General features: G+C 38.7%; 1 protein-coding gene across 7 annotated transcripts in view; it reads right to left on the bottom strand.

The window, feature by feature from the left end:
- HTR7 (5-hydroxytryptamine receptor 7) overlaps positions 1-14,485 on the bottom strand; it is a 112,873-nt gene that overhangs the window by 37,267 nt on the left and 61,121 nt on the right. The window lies entirely within an intron of this gene.

Below are 14,485 nucleotides of genomic sequence, written 5' to 3'. Positions count from 1 at the left end.
GCCCTCTATGATGCCAGGCCATGCTCTCCTTATCCTTTGCAGCCTACTCCACACAGTCAATGAACTAAAGATTAAACATCTGCCCTCCCCCCGCCCCACCGCCACCAAAATCAGCTGGGAACAAAATGTCAAGTCTGACGTGGGATGTTGTGACACATCCTCACAAATTAACCAAGGTCTACCACACTCTGATAGTATACACCCACTGATCTCCTGGGTTGTCTTAATTCACACAGGCTTTTAATTCATTTTAAGTTCCCCTTTGCACTGTAGCAAAAGCATTTCCTAAGGATCACAGAGATTTGTGAGATATTAAGGAAATCCTAGGGTTTTGGAATGCAAAGCAGCAACTGATCATTTTTTATGCCCAGAAAATTCTCACACAAGAGTAATTTCAGAAGAACAATCTATAAAATAAAAACAGCCTACCTCGTCTCTCCTCTCCTGAGAAGGATCACAAAAAAGGGGCACAATTCTGAAAAATATGAGGTAAAGCCAACGTTTTTTCTGTGCTTAGTTCTAGATAGAGAATAAATATTTCTCCGTCTCCGTTATCAAGGATTTCCAATGCAAAAGAGACTCAGCAAACAGAAAACATACACAGCAAGATGTTTTACCAAATGTTTAATGGTTTTCAGCTTTCCAAATTCGTTTTCTTCTCTGTATTTAATGGTCTTAGCTTCTATTTGGAGGAGGATGCCAAGAGCCCGTAAGAAGCCAAGACAGGTAAAAGCTGATCATTTTGTTGGTTTTTTATTTCATGGATGTATGTTAAAGATGCACTCTTCACACATGAAAAGGAAGGGTACAGAGTCCCCCAACTTACCAACAGGTTATTTTCTGAAAGTCTCTCAGTTGGTAGGTTGAAATTTTAAAAATAATTGTTTTGTGCTAGACATAGCCTCATGTGTTTTGCTTACATTACCCCACAAAAGTCGAAATCATGCTTTCCCAATGAAAATTAGCATCACTGCAGCACTTATAACAAGTTAAAACAGAAACATCAGTAAAGAGGAATCGGCCATATTTGCTTATTTGTCGAGAGTATTTATTCACTCCTTCCACAAATATCAATCGAGCTCTTTCCATATGCCAGGTGCTGTCTTCAAAGTTGGGGATACGGCAGTGAATAAAAGAGACAAAAATCTTGAATGCACTTGGGGAAATAATGTTGGGTTGAACAGGAGGACTGAGCTTCGTGGTAATATTGAAGGGACCTCCTGATTCTTTCCAAGGATTCGGGTGTTACTGGCATGGCTTCTTCATTTCACAACCTCTAGGTCCCTTTCCCTGATAAAGCTAACCCACAAGCAGTATCCCTAGGCTTATCAGGCAATGTTAGGACTAAGTTTTGGCTCTCAAACAGAATGAAGGACGAGAAAGATGGAGGTTTTCCTGAGAATGCAAGAATTAGAGCTGCAAAGGAGGGAAAGAGAAAATGAGGCAGGAAGTAGGCAGCAAGGGAGGAAGAGGGGAAAGAGAGAGCAAGGAAGGGAAATGTGGAGTAGACTGTGCCATTTTGGAATTATCTGAAATTATCTGAGTTTTAAGCTGTGGAGAAAAACTTTAAGACGATAAAAAATAAAAATAAAAAAAGGTAGATGAGGAAACCCCTGAAGAAAGGTGTTGGAACCAATTTCTCTGGTTCAGGTTTTTCCTGCTGCAACTGCTTTGCAGACCTCTGTTTTCATATCTCATATTTGCTCTCTAACAACTCCTGTGGATGTAGCCTTTTGGCTTCTTCCTGGTTTCCCCACTGCCCCGGCAAGCCTTTGCCAGGACTTGGATTTTGATTTGATTATCTTCTCTCTTTGCCTGTAGCCACAGGCAGAAGCTGCTTGTTTCCAAGCCTGGATCTAGCCAACCCAGGCAGGAGGTGCAACAGGAGACCAGTTCCTACAGTTCCCCAGGTGGCCACCAGATGGCACTGTCAGACCATCTTACACCTACTTATGGGGGGGAGGGGAGGGGGTTGGGATGTGGGTAGTTAGGGCAGGTAGGTGTCTACCAGAAGGAGGAAGTAGGATCACTCTCAACAAGAAAAGTTATATTTTATTTGTGGGGTCATATAAAATATTAGCAAGCCTGGAATTCACAGCCTCGTAGACTCCTATTCTTGAAGAAGTTGGTTCAGTTTTCCCTTCCATTCTTCCCATAGTCCTTACTTAAACAGGGAATTCTATCTTCAGGCTTAATTAAATCCACCCTTTCTTCTGCTCACATAAATAATATGGAATTCACAAAGATTATACCTGAGAGATTGAGTACCAAGGACATCTCACAATATTAAATAATCTCATAAGCACAGCATGCTTATTCATTCTAATACACTTAGTTTGACTTATACTGCATTTCCATGATGGGGGTCAGCCCACATTTGGTCCTTCCTGGAGGTACAAATTATATTGCATAAATTCCTATTTTAGAGTCCATTCTCAAGTCATGTCCTACACTAAGGCAATTATATTTACTTTTTGAGTCTCCTGGGTACCACCTGGTGAGACTTTTGAAGGCTAAAATCCACCAAAAGATGATTTAAAAATATGTATGAGTGCTCATTAAAGTGTCTGGAAATAAAATAAATAAACAAAAGTCAGTACTTTTTAAAAAATCAATTAATAATTAGAAATATTATGAGAGGAAATAACTCTATTCAAGACAACAGTCAACTAAAATATCTAGTTAAATGTTTTAAATGCCAGAGCCTATATGAAGAACACATAAAATGCTACTGAAAGACCTAACTAAAACTAAAATTCAGTATTATAAAACTAAAAACTAAAACTCAGTATTATAAAAGTGCCAATATTCCCTCAATTCTACAACTATATATAATTTTACAAAAATATGTTTACAAAGAGTATACACACACACACACACACACACACAAATACGATTATACATTAATATTGGACCACCCTACTTGAAATTTCCAGCAGGGCTTTTCTTAATTTGACCAAATGATTTTTAAGTTCATCAAGTAAACATGGAAAAAACAAAATCTGAAAAAGAAGAAAACTGAAGGGATACTTATTCCATAAAAAAAAAAAAAAAAAAAAAAAAAAAGTATAAAGCCGGGGCACCTGGGTGGCTCAGTCTGCCTTTGGCTCAGGTCATGATCTCAGGGTTTGTGGGTTAGAGCCCTACAATGGGCTCACTGCTGTCAGCACAGAGCCCACTTTGCATCCTCTGTCCTTCTCTCACTCTGCCCCTCCACCGTTCATGCTCTCTCTCAAAAATAAATAAAATAAGAAAGAAAATAGTGTAAAGCCACAGAAACAAAACACAGTAATAGTTATTCAGAAATAGGTCAACTGAATAGAACAGAGCCGAGAAATAGATTCAAATATATAAGGGAATAATGTAAGAAAATGAGTCACTTTAAATCAGCAGTAAATTGGGTATGTATTCTTGAAGTCTGACAACTGACTAGCAATTGGGGGTAAGTAAAAATAAAACTGGCTTATCTTTCTCCTTACTCAAAAATAAATCCCAGATGGATCAAAGATTATCATGTAAAAAAATTAAACTCTAAGGCTACTATGAGGAAATATGGGTATTTCTGCAATCCTGGAAGGAAAATCATCATTCCTAACTACGATACCAAAGCTTAAAACTACTAAGTGACACAGTAATAAATTTTGGACAAAAATTTTATATACAGAATAAGAACAAATAAGTGACATTTAGTTTAAATTAAAAATCACTGTGTGCGGAGTTAAAAGTCAAACGACAAACTTGGAGTCCAAATAAGAAAAACTCAATATTCACAGATCTCTTACAGGTCAATGAGAAACAGGCAAAACTATCCCAATAAAAATACTGAAGGGGTTTAAACAAAGAAGAAATAGGGATATCCAACAAGCACTTGGAAATATGTACAATTTCATTCAGAATCAAAGAGATGCACATTTTGAAACGATGACAGAATTTTTGGCCATTTGTCAATTTTTAAGAAAGACAAAATCCGATATTGAGAAAGTGTGAAAAAAAACCACGCACTCTATCATTTTTCTAGGAGGAGTTGCGACTGAGATAACCATTCTGGAGGGCTGTCTGGGAATTGACATACATCGGCATTTACCTCTCGGCTCAGCAATCAGGCTTCCAGGAATTTAAGAATATAACTGTACAAGTGCAAAGTGATAAATGTGCAAGAATGTGAACTAAACACATAACAGAGAGGGAGAAGCTGCAGTATAAATGTCTATCAATAGGAGGTTAAATTAGGGAGTATATGCATGTATATATAGATACATGGATATATATGGATACATATATATGGATAGATATGGATATATAATGTAACCACTAAAAATTATCAGGTACTATTGACTGACATGAAAGCACACAAAAGTGGATAGAAAACAATGTCTAGCCCTAAAAGACAAGTAACAAGTATTAATTTTTTTATGTAAAACTAGATGTGTGTATGAGTGAGTGTGTGTCAGTATGTGTGTGTATACTAAGATGCCTAGAAGAAAATCTACCAACTATAAATGGCACTTTTATCTGAGTTATAGAAATTTGAGTAGTTTTAAATTTTTTCTTTTTCCTTTTTTTTTTTTTTTTGGAAAGAGAGAGTGTGTGCACATGTGAGCAGGAGAGGGGCAGGGAGGGGGAGAGAGAGAGGAAGAGAATCTCAAGCAGGCTCCACACCCAGCACAGAGACCAAAACAGGGTTCGATCCCACCACTGTGAGATCATGGCCTGAGCAGAAATCAAGAGCAGCGGAGCCACCCAGGCGCCCCTCTTTGTACATTTCTATGCTAAATGTTTGTTAACCGTATGTAAAAGAAAGGAAGGAAGAAAGGAAGGAAGGAAGGAAGGAAGGAAGGAAGGAAGGAAGGAAAGAAAGAAAAAAAGAAAGAAAGAAAGAAAGAAAAGAAGGAAAGAAAGAAAAGAAAGGAAAGAAAGAAAGAAAGAAAAGGAAAGAAAGAAAGAAAGAAAGAAAGAAAGAAAGAAAGAAAGAAGGAAAGAAAGAAAAACCATTTTGATTCTGAGAATACAACAAAACATTAAGGAGGATTCTGTGATTCCTAAGTCACCTAAGTGATTTTGACAATACAGATGACCTGGTTCATAAAATCTTTAAAAAGCTGATAATTAAATCTTAGATTGTGTTATTTGATTAACTTTCCACAAGTGTTTTATTACATTCATAAATTCACACAAAGGAAACAGAACTCACCAGCATTCGAAATCCCATAATTAGTATATAAAGTAATACTGGCATTCAAGGAAGTGTTTGTCCAAATTATACATTCATTCTCCCAAATCTTGTATAGTGTAAGTCTTACTTTTGGGATGGGGGGGGGGGGGGCGGTGAATGAGGCAATCTAGATTGATTCTGAATATTCCCTAATATGCATAGTTAATATTTGTCATACTACCTTTTATGAACATTTATGCTCACTGTTAATTAGAAAGCAGGGTGCTTATAAAGCCTTCAGAATTTAACTTTAAAATGCATACAAATGTGAAAATACATTAAATCTCAGAGACAAAGTCACCAAAGTATTATATAATCGAGAAATGCATGCAACTCACAATAGGGGCTCTACTAAAGAAGGGGTTTGTAGAAAAAGAGGGTTAGGGAGTTCTAATCTAGGGAGGGGGATTAGAAAGCAAATTAACTCTGCTGCCTGTCTTCCATTCTAACTGTATAGAAATTATAGATAATGGTTCTTCAATTAAACGGCTTCTGAGTTTTTGCTGCTATAGAATAATAAGTTAGGGGGTAAAAGAAACAGGATAGAATTACACGTCAGGGAATGTTAGGCTTAAAAAAGTTTTGCCCGGGGCGCCTGGGTGGCTCGGTTGGTTGAGCGTCCGACTTCGGCTCAGGTCACGATCTCGCGGTCCGTGGGTTCGAGCCCCGCATCGGGCTCTGTGCTGACAGCTCAGAGCCTGAAGCCTGCTTCCGATTCTGTGTCTCCCTCTCTCTCTGCCCCTCCCCCGTTCATGCTCTGTCTCTCTCTGTCTCAAAAATAAATAAACGTTAAAAAAAATTTAAAAAAAAAAAAAAAAAAAAAAGTTTTGCGCGTTGAGGACACCATTTGCATGAGAACTCTCCTCCTTACAGGTGAAATCCATAGCCTGTTTCAGTGGTTCCCAAAGTTGTCAGGGTATCAGAATCACTGAGAAGTTTTTGAAACATACAGATTCCCAGATCGCCATCCATAAACTCCTTGTTTTTAATTTTTTAAAAGTTTATTTATTTTTGGGGGGGGGGGGGGGGGAGGGGCAGGGAGATAGAGGAAAACACAGAATCTGAAACAGGCTCCAGACTCTGAGCTGTCAGCACAGAGCCTGACCTGGGGCTCAGACTCTGAAAGGGGAGATCATGACCTGAGCGGAAGTCAAACACTTAACCGACTGAGCCACCCAGGTGCCCAACACAGATTCTCTTTCAAGAAGGTCTGGAGGCCCAAGGCTTTTTTGTATTTAGGGCTGTTCTGTTCTTTATCCCCCCTACTGCTCTCAGAGTAGCCTACCCTTGTTCAAGTACAGACTTCACTCTTGTATGAAGGACTTTACTTTCGCTTTACATATTTCACCTTAATGGTTTGCTTCCAGTTTGGCCCAGCAAGACATCATGGATCACATCTCCATTATCCCAGCTGTTACTTCTGTCTCCCAGTTGTGTGCTACATGCAAGTGAGATAAGCATGGTTTTTATGTCTTAATAAACTTGTAGATTTTTTCAAATGCACAGTATATAGCAGGGTTTTGTAAACCTTTCTGACAATAAGAAATAAGAACAAATATTTCTTATAAGAAATATATTTTCCACAGTCACTCAGTACACAGAGACTTATGTATACAAATAAGAAATTGAGGCATACATATGTATACATACGTAGGTATGCAGACATAGACCTGCATATGTTTGTATATGAAATTTGAAACAAAAATTTCACAATAGCAACTTACCATTATAATTTGCAATTCACTCTCTTCCATGCTATTCTACTTCAGATTTTTCCAATGTTGGTCTTAATGCACTCAACTGATTTCATGACCCAATAATAGATTAATGACCCAAAGTTTAGTAATTACTGGCCTTTGATAGACATACGGAAAGGCGTTAAATATCACAAGTCATCAGGGGAAATGGAAATTAAAACTCACTGAGATACCACCAGCACCCATCAGAATGGTGACAATTAAAAATGATGATGACAATGATGGTAAAAATTGCAGCGCTAAGAGTTTTGTGAAGACAGGAAGCAACTGTCATTCTCCTACATTGCTGGTGGGCATATAAATTGATGCAGTAACTTTGGGAAGCTATTTTTTTAACATGTATTAAAGCTGATTTTAATCAAACATAAATATATATATATATATATATACACGCTATATACACATATATATGTATATACAGGTTATACATAAAGCTTATATATATATATATATATGTGTGTGTGTGTGATATATATAATCTCCAGCAATTCTTCTAAGTATACTATGAACATTCATCAAAACACCAAAATACCTGCATAAGAATGTTCATAGCAGCACTAATGATAAGAGCCCCAAATGAAACCAACCCATTCCACAGGAATAAAATAAGTACAATTCTACAATAGTACAATGGGTATGTAAATTGTGGTATATTTATGCAATAAATTCTATAAAACAACAAGAGTGAACCAACCAACTACTGCTTAATGCACCAACATGAATGCTTCTCACAAACATAATATAGAGCTAAAACAGCGAGAAAAAAAAAAAAGAACACACATTTCAAAAAAAAGGCAAAACTCACATATAGTACTAGACACGAGAATAGTGGTTACCTTGAGGGGACAGGGGATGTTAATGAGTAAAAGGGAGCCTAAGGAAAATTTAGAGTTCTGGAAATGTTCTACTTCTTTATCTGGGTGTGTTACGTAAATACATCCACTCTGTAGAAATTAAGTGAGCTGTGTATCATGATTCTGCAGTGTTGGGAATATAAATAAATAAGGTTAACATTAAAAATTAAAAGTAAAATTTTAAGATCACATCAAACTTACCATTTGCCATTAACCTACATGTTGACCTGTTTTCTAAACTGCTGTTATAATGGGGTTCCACTACACTTTTAAACCATTTTCATCAGTGTTTCCAGGCTGTAATTACAGTCAGGACCAGTAAACATTCTAGATCCTAGATTCCCCATTGTGGCCTCAGTATTGAGGAAGAAAACTGGGCGGAGGGGGCGGGGAGTGGGGGGAGGAAAAAATACCAAAAACACCAATAAAATTTGGAAACAGAATAACAAAAGCTTTTTCTTTGAAAAAGTAAATTATAAGAAATGATAGTTCCCTGTAGGGAGAAAATTAGGCTTAATTAAAGCAAATCACTTAAAGCTAAAAGTACTTTTTAAAAATTCATCTATTGTATTGGTTTGCTGTCGTTACATAATTCATTACCACAAGTGAGTGGCTTAAAATAACACCAAATCAGCAGGTGTTCTCATAATTCTGTAGGTCAAAAGACTGGACACAGCTCCACTGGGTTCTCTACTCAGGGTCTCATGAGGCTGAACTCAAGGTGTCGCCTGGGGCTGAGGTGTCACGTGAAGAGAACTCTTGCAAGCGTTCATGGTCGGCAGAATTCACTTCCTGGATGCTGCAGAACGCATAAAGGTTGCATCTTCAAGGCCAGCAGGAGAGCACCTGCTACATGTCTCAGTCTCTCTGATCTTTAAATCCTCTTTGCAAAGGGCTCACCTGATTAGGTCAGACCCGCTGATATCGAAGGGAAGGAATTATACAGGGCATACACACAAGGAAAAGAGAATCTCGGGGCCATGTTACAGTTCTGCCCCCCACCGATACTCACTGATAACAGAAGCTAAGGATACAGAAAAATTTCCACCCAGTGAGCTCAACAGAGATCTATTTACTCCTTACTCAAGCTGACACAAACCTTCCACTGAGACTAATCTTGTCTGTACTCTATTGTAAGGCAATTGTTTCCTGCTGAATTTTCCATCATTCAATGCAAAACAAAAAACAAAAAACAAAAAAAACACCCCAAACATAAGTTTTCTCTTACCATCAACTCAATTTTTAGCTACCTAATATGTAACACTCTTTGTCTATCAAAAACTACCTAACGATTTTTTTATAATTACATAAAGTCATGAAAATAAATAACGCAAGAGATTAATAGTGACCCCTGAATTATGCTTGGTGTTTAATCACTTCAGTTGTGTCTGAACTTACACTAAAGTCTGAATTTTCCCACTGAAGAATCTTATTCCTCAGAAAAAGAGAGAAATGGAAAGGTAAAGAGTGAGCCAAAATGTTACCAACAACAATAAAACAAAGGAATGGCAAAAAACTTTAGTTAAAACTTCAAAAGAGTACAGGCAGGGAAAAAATATGTATTTTGTTTTATGATAGTACTTAGTGGCTTCTAAGTGCACACCGCCCCACAGAAGCAGTATTGAAGAAAAAGGGTAAGTGAATAAAATCCTTAAATGTCTGACCAGGATTTATTTGAAGTAAATTGAGGTGACGAGGAGCCACTGTAAGGTAAAGCCATGAAAAATCATCAACAAGGGGGGCCCCGACATATCGTTTTAGCAAAGGTGAGAAGGGGCACAAAAATTTGTTATCTTTCAAGGCACTGAGGTTGAAATGGGAAATACGCCAAGGTCCATAAGGCGGGTAAATCCTTAGCATGCATAGTGGAATGTGCTCTGATCGGGACCTTTAATGAGGATGCAGAATAAAGAACAGTCCTCCACTGAGGCCTTTCCACTCAGCTGCAGTGAAGTCCAGTCCCTCTCCCTCCCCCAACCCTACACCCTCAGGCTACAGAAAAGTAGATACGATGAATAGCTTAAAGCTTAAAGCGAGGAAAATAACTGCTATTGAATGAGACAGAACATCAAGATGAATTCAACTACATGATGTCAGAACAAACAAAGATTTAAATAACTCACATTAAGAATGAGCCAAATGGGAAAAAAATGTTACAGCATCTATACAAACATACTACAATAATAGCAGTAAAAGAAGAAAGCAAGAGAACACACAAAACTGTTGGAAAGCCAAATGAAAAAGAGAGCATACCCTTATATTAGAAGCAGTCTTCTTACAAACACTTTTCATTGTAAAGGACCTCAGTACAGCTGACCAAGTACAGCTGGCCTTCGAACAATTCAGGGGGTAGGGGTGCTGTCCCTCCATGCCATCGAAAAGCCACATTAACTTTTGACTCTCCCAAAACTTAATTACTAATAGCCTACTGTTGACCGGAAGGCTTCCGGATAACATAAAGAGTTGATCAGCACATATTTTTTTACGTAATATGTATTATATACTGTACTCTTATAAAGTAAGCTAGAGAAAATAAAATGTTAGGAGAATCTCATAAGACAGAGAAAATACATTTACAGTATGTACTGTCTTAATTTTTAAAAACCCATGTATAAGTGGACCCATGCAGTTCAAACCAGTGTTGTTCACATATATACGTAATCACTAAAGCAGAGGCTCAAAGATGAGAGGTTGAAAACAGCAGAATGAGACAGAAAAAGAGACTGTCATTAAGGAAATAAGTTGAGGTCAAAACACCACCAGTTCAGGTCTAACAGATAAATCAGAAGCAGCTAGGAATAGAATAAACACACTTGAAAAGCATATCACTGGCATGAAATGAAGGCTGAAGGTAAAATAAAACAATGCAGAGGGAAAAATTTATTCATGGATATTAGAGGGAAGGTGATAGACAAGGAGGACACACAAAGATAATACAACAGAAGGATAACTGGTGCTCCCAAAGAAACAAAAGAACCCAACAAACAAAATGACAACAACAAAATGTAAGTAGAGGTGCAAAATGTAAAAAGTACACAGGGATACAGCATAGGATATTTTCCTTACATCCATGAAAGAGGTTAACGTCATGATCAGAGGGAGACACAACACAGCTGGAAAAAAAATGGCATAGAATTATCATCAACAAGACCTAGCCAGGTAAAGTTATTGAACTTCAAGACACGGAAAGATGTGGGGCGCCTAAATGGCCCCCCAGTTAAGGGGTGGACTCTTGATTTCAGCTCAGGTCACGATTTCGCGGTTTGTGAGATGGAGCCCCACTTCGGGATCCACGCTGACAGGGCACAGAGCCTGCTTGGGAGTCTCTCTCTCCCTCTCTCTCTCTCTCTCTCTGCGCCTCCCCCGCTCACATTTGCACTCTCTCAAAATAAATAAATAAACTTAAAAAATAATAAAAATAGGGGCGGTTGGGTGGCTCAGTCAGCTGGGCATCCGACTTCGGCTCAGGTCATGATCTCGCGGTCAATGAGTTCGAGCCCCATGTCAGGCTCTGTGCTGACAGCTCAGAGCCTGGAACATGCTTTGGATTCTGCCTCCCCCTCCGTCTGCCCCTCCCTCACTCGCACTCTGTTCTGTCTCTCAAAAATGAGTAAACGTTTAAAAAAAATTTTTTAATAAATAAAAATAAAAATAAATAAATAAACACATGGAAAGTCGTATGCAGGCATCTACAATGTAAAAAGAAATTAAGAATTGTCTGAAGGGAAAACAATCGGGCAGATTCAAACATCATCATTCCATAATGGAACATAACACAAAGACGTCTAGAAAGCTGTGAGTGTGCAATAACGTTATACCTGTTATTTAATGTTATAAAGTCAACAAGTAGACATTCTCAAACATGAAAGAATTTGGGGAATATGGTACCCATAAATTCATTTCGGGGGGACGGGGGATAGGACGAAATTCATCAACCAAAGGATGAGTCAAAATGAAGAGAACCAAAGGAACCATGATTATCACTGAACCTGTTTAAATGTAGAACGAACACCTGTGGGAATTATATTAGGAAAACAGAATGTGTATCTTACAAAGTCAAAATAGCAGAAGCCACAAGAATCAGGAACTGAGGAGAGTGGTGTAGGATACAGTGTTAGAAGACTGATCGCTTCAACTTTCATAGTAGGGAACAACTAACACTGTCTATAAAATTTTAACATATAGTTTATATAAATCCGACTTCTTGATGGTTGCATATTTTTGCCATTATCTTCATGTAATCTTTGAGGAACTAACAGGTCTAAAATTATAGCCCTTACTTCAGGTTTTTACTTCCTTCATTTTAATTTTATTTTTCTTTTAAATTCAAGTAAACTGTGTTTTAATATTTTGTTAGAATAACAGGCATAATATGATCTCCTTCTTATAATTTTTCCCTCTGTCAACTTTCTGCCTCTCTGTCTGCTGAGTCAGTCAACAAGAGAGTCAGCAATCCTTCTAAGTGAATGGAATTATAAAGAGACCTCAAAACGATACTCACAAAGTGTTAGCACTTTTTTTTTTTCCTTCATCTGCACAGGGAGAGTTTAGATGATTTGCTCCTTCCTTGTGTTTTTTACAAATGCTTGAAATCTTTATGCTGAGCATATATAATTTGTACAAAATTAAATTATTTCTCTAAAATAATGAAAGTCCTTTTTAAAAAAAAATTATGGTTTCAGCCGGTAATTTCATTCACCTGCCAGTTGGTCCTTCTTTACAGATCTCTCTATAAACTTGGCAAGTTTGGGATTAGCTGCTGATTTAGCCATACTCAATTTCTCAGAAAATTGTGCAAATTATCTTTGCACTGTAAGTTCTCATTAACTTCTTGAAATGTCAAGTACATCTTGGGAGGAAGCCAGTTCTGGGCATCTTAACAGTCTAATCTCCTAACGAGCTGTGGTGGACTACAGGGGGCTACATATTCTTTGCCACTCTGTCTTTGAGAGGTAAACTCTTCCCCTTTACTTTATTCTGGGCTAGGCTTGTGACTCATCTTTTCCAGCAGAGAGTGGGGCAAGTGACGTGTGACTTCCGAAGCTGTGCCTTACGAGATCTGTGGCTTCTGCCTTCACAGCTTGGAAACCTCCCTTTTGGAAGCCCACCACGCTGCTAGGGAAGCCCAAGCTAAGCATGTTAAGAAGGAGAGCACCGTGGAGAGGAGCACAGAGGAGGCAGACACGTGAGGAAAGCTTTCTTGGATCTTCCAGTCTGGCCCAGACAGCAGTTGGGTCCAACCAAGTAAATAAGCCCTTATGATGCCATTTTGTGTCAATGAACCACCCACATGAACTCCCGATCACAGAATTAGGAACAGTAATCAATAAAATAAAGTTACAGGGTGGTTTCTCATTCAACAACAAATAACTGAGACAGAACACCAATGCCATATTCTAATTAGCACGTGATCTCAGAAATTGTATTTGCTGACAAGCACTTCACCTCACTCTTGGCATCTGCAGCCCCTAAAAGTGAGCCACAAACACTCACTGGTGTTTGAAGCAACTCCAAAATTCATTCTACGCCTTCCTTCACTTGGACTCCAGCTTAACTGATTCATTTGTTCAATCAAAGAATGTATCCTGGGTACCTACGATACGGTAGGTACTGTTTAAGGACTGGGAATACAGTAGTGAACAAAAGAGACAAAAATCCACGAAGCTTGAATCTAAAAAACCAAACAAGTGAACAAACAAAAACAGAAACCCAAGGATAAATAGAGAGAACTGGTGGTTGCCAGAGGTGGGGGGCGGGGGGGGGGGGGGCGCACGCTGGAGGGATAGGCAAAATAGGTAAAGGGAATAAAGAGGTACACATTCTGTAACTTTTCAGATCCAAAATAAGTAAGCCACGGGGGTGAAAAGCACAGCACGAGGAAGAAAGGCAATAATATCGCAAGATCGCTGTGCAGGGACACGTGGTGAGCACACTCATGGTGGTGAGCGTCGCCTCATGTTCCAAATTGTCCAATCGCTATGCTGTGTGCCTGAAAATAATGGGACTTGGTGTGCCAACTATACATCAATATAAACAAACAAACAAATAAATAAGTGGAATTTTAAAAAATCTCTGAAGCTTACAACCTGGGGTGGGGCAGAGAGATCATAAATCAGTAGTCAGAATATACAATAGGTCAGAAATGGTGTAAGTGCAATGGGGAAAAACGAAGCTGGGGAGGGGAACAGAGAGTGGAGGATAGGCTGGGGGCAAGCTGCAGTCCAGGTGTGCACTGTGATCCCTGAAATGCGGTGGCAGACTGCCCAGCCTTCCTTGAAAGGCTCTCCGCTCTTCACTTGCGTGGCACCGCGGTCACCGGTTTCTCTACCTCAGGCTGCGTGGAGAAGCACCGTCCCCACATAGCAGCTAGATGACACTCAACGTCTGGATAAAAGGAAAACAGTTTACTTATTTCTGGTTTTTAAATGTTTATTTTTTATTTTTATTTTTATTTTTTTTTTTAAATTTTTTTTTTTGACGTTTATTTATTTTTGAGACAGAGAGAGACAGAGCATGAACAGGGGAGGAGCAGAGAGAGAGGGAGACACAGAATTTGAAACAGGCTCCAGGCTCTGAGCTGTCAGCACAGAGCCCGACGCGGGGCTTGAACTCACGGACCGTGAGATCATGACCTGAGCCGAAGTCGGACGCTTAACCGACCA

This window comes from Panthera onca, chromosome D2 (assembly GCF_046562875.1).
Source record: "Panthera onca isolate mPanOnc1 chromosome D2, mPanOnc1 haplotype 2, whole genome shotgun sequence".
Taxonomy (NCBI): domain Eukaryota; kingdom Metazoa; phylum Chordata; class Mammalia; order Carnivora; family Felidae; genus Panthera; species Panthera onca.
Note: the sequence above shows the minus strand (reverse complement) of the source record. Positions and strands in the feature narration are given on the sequence as shown.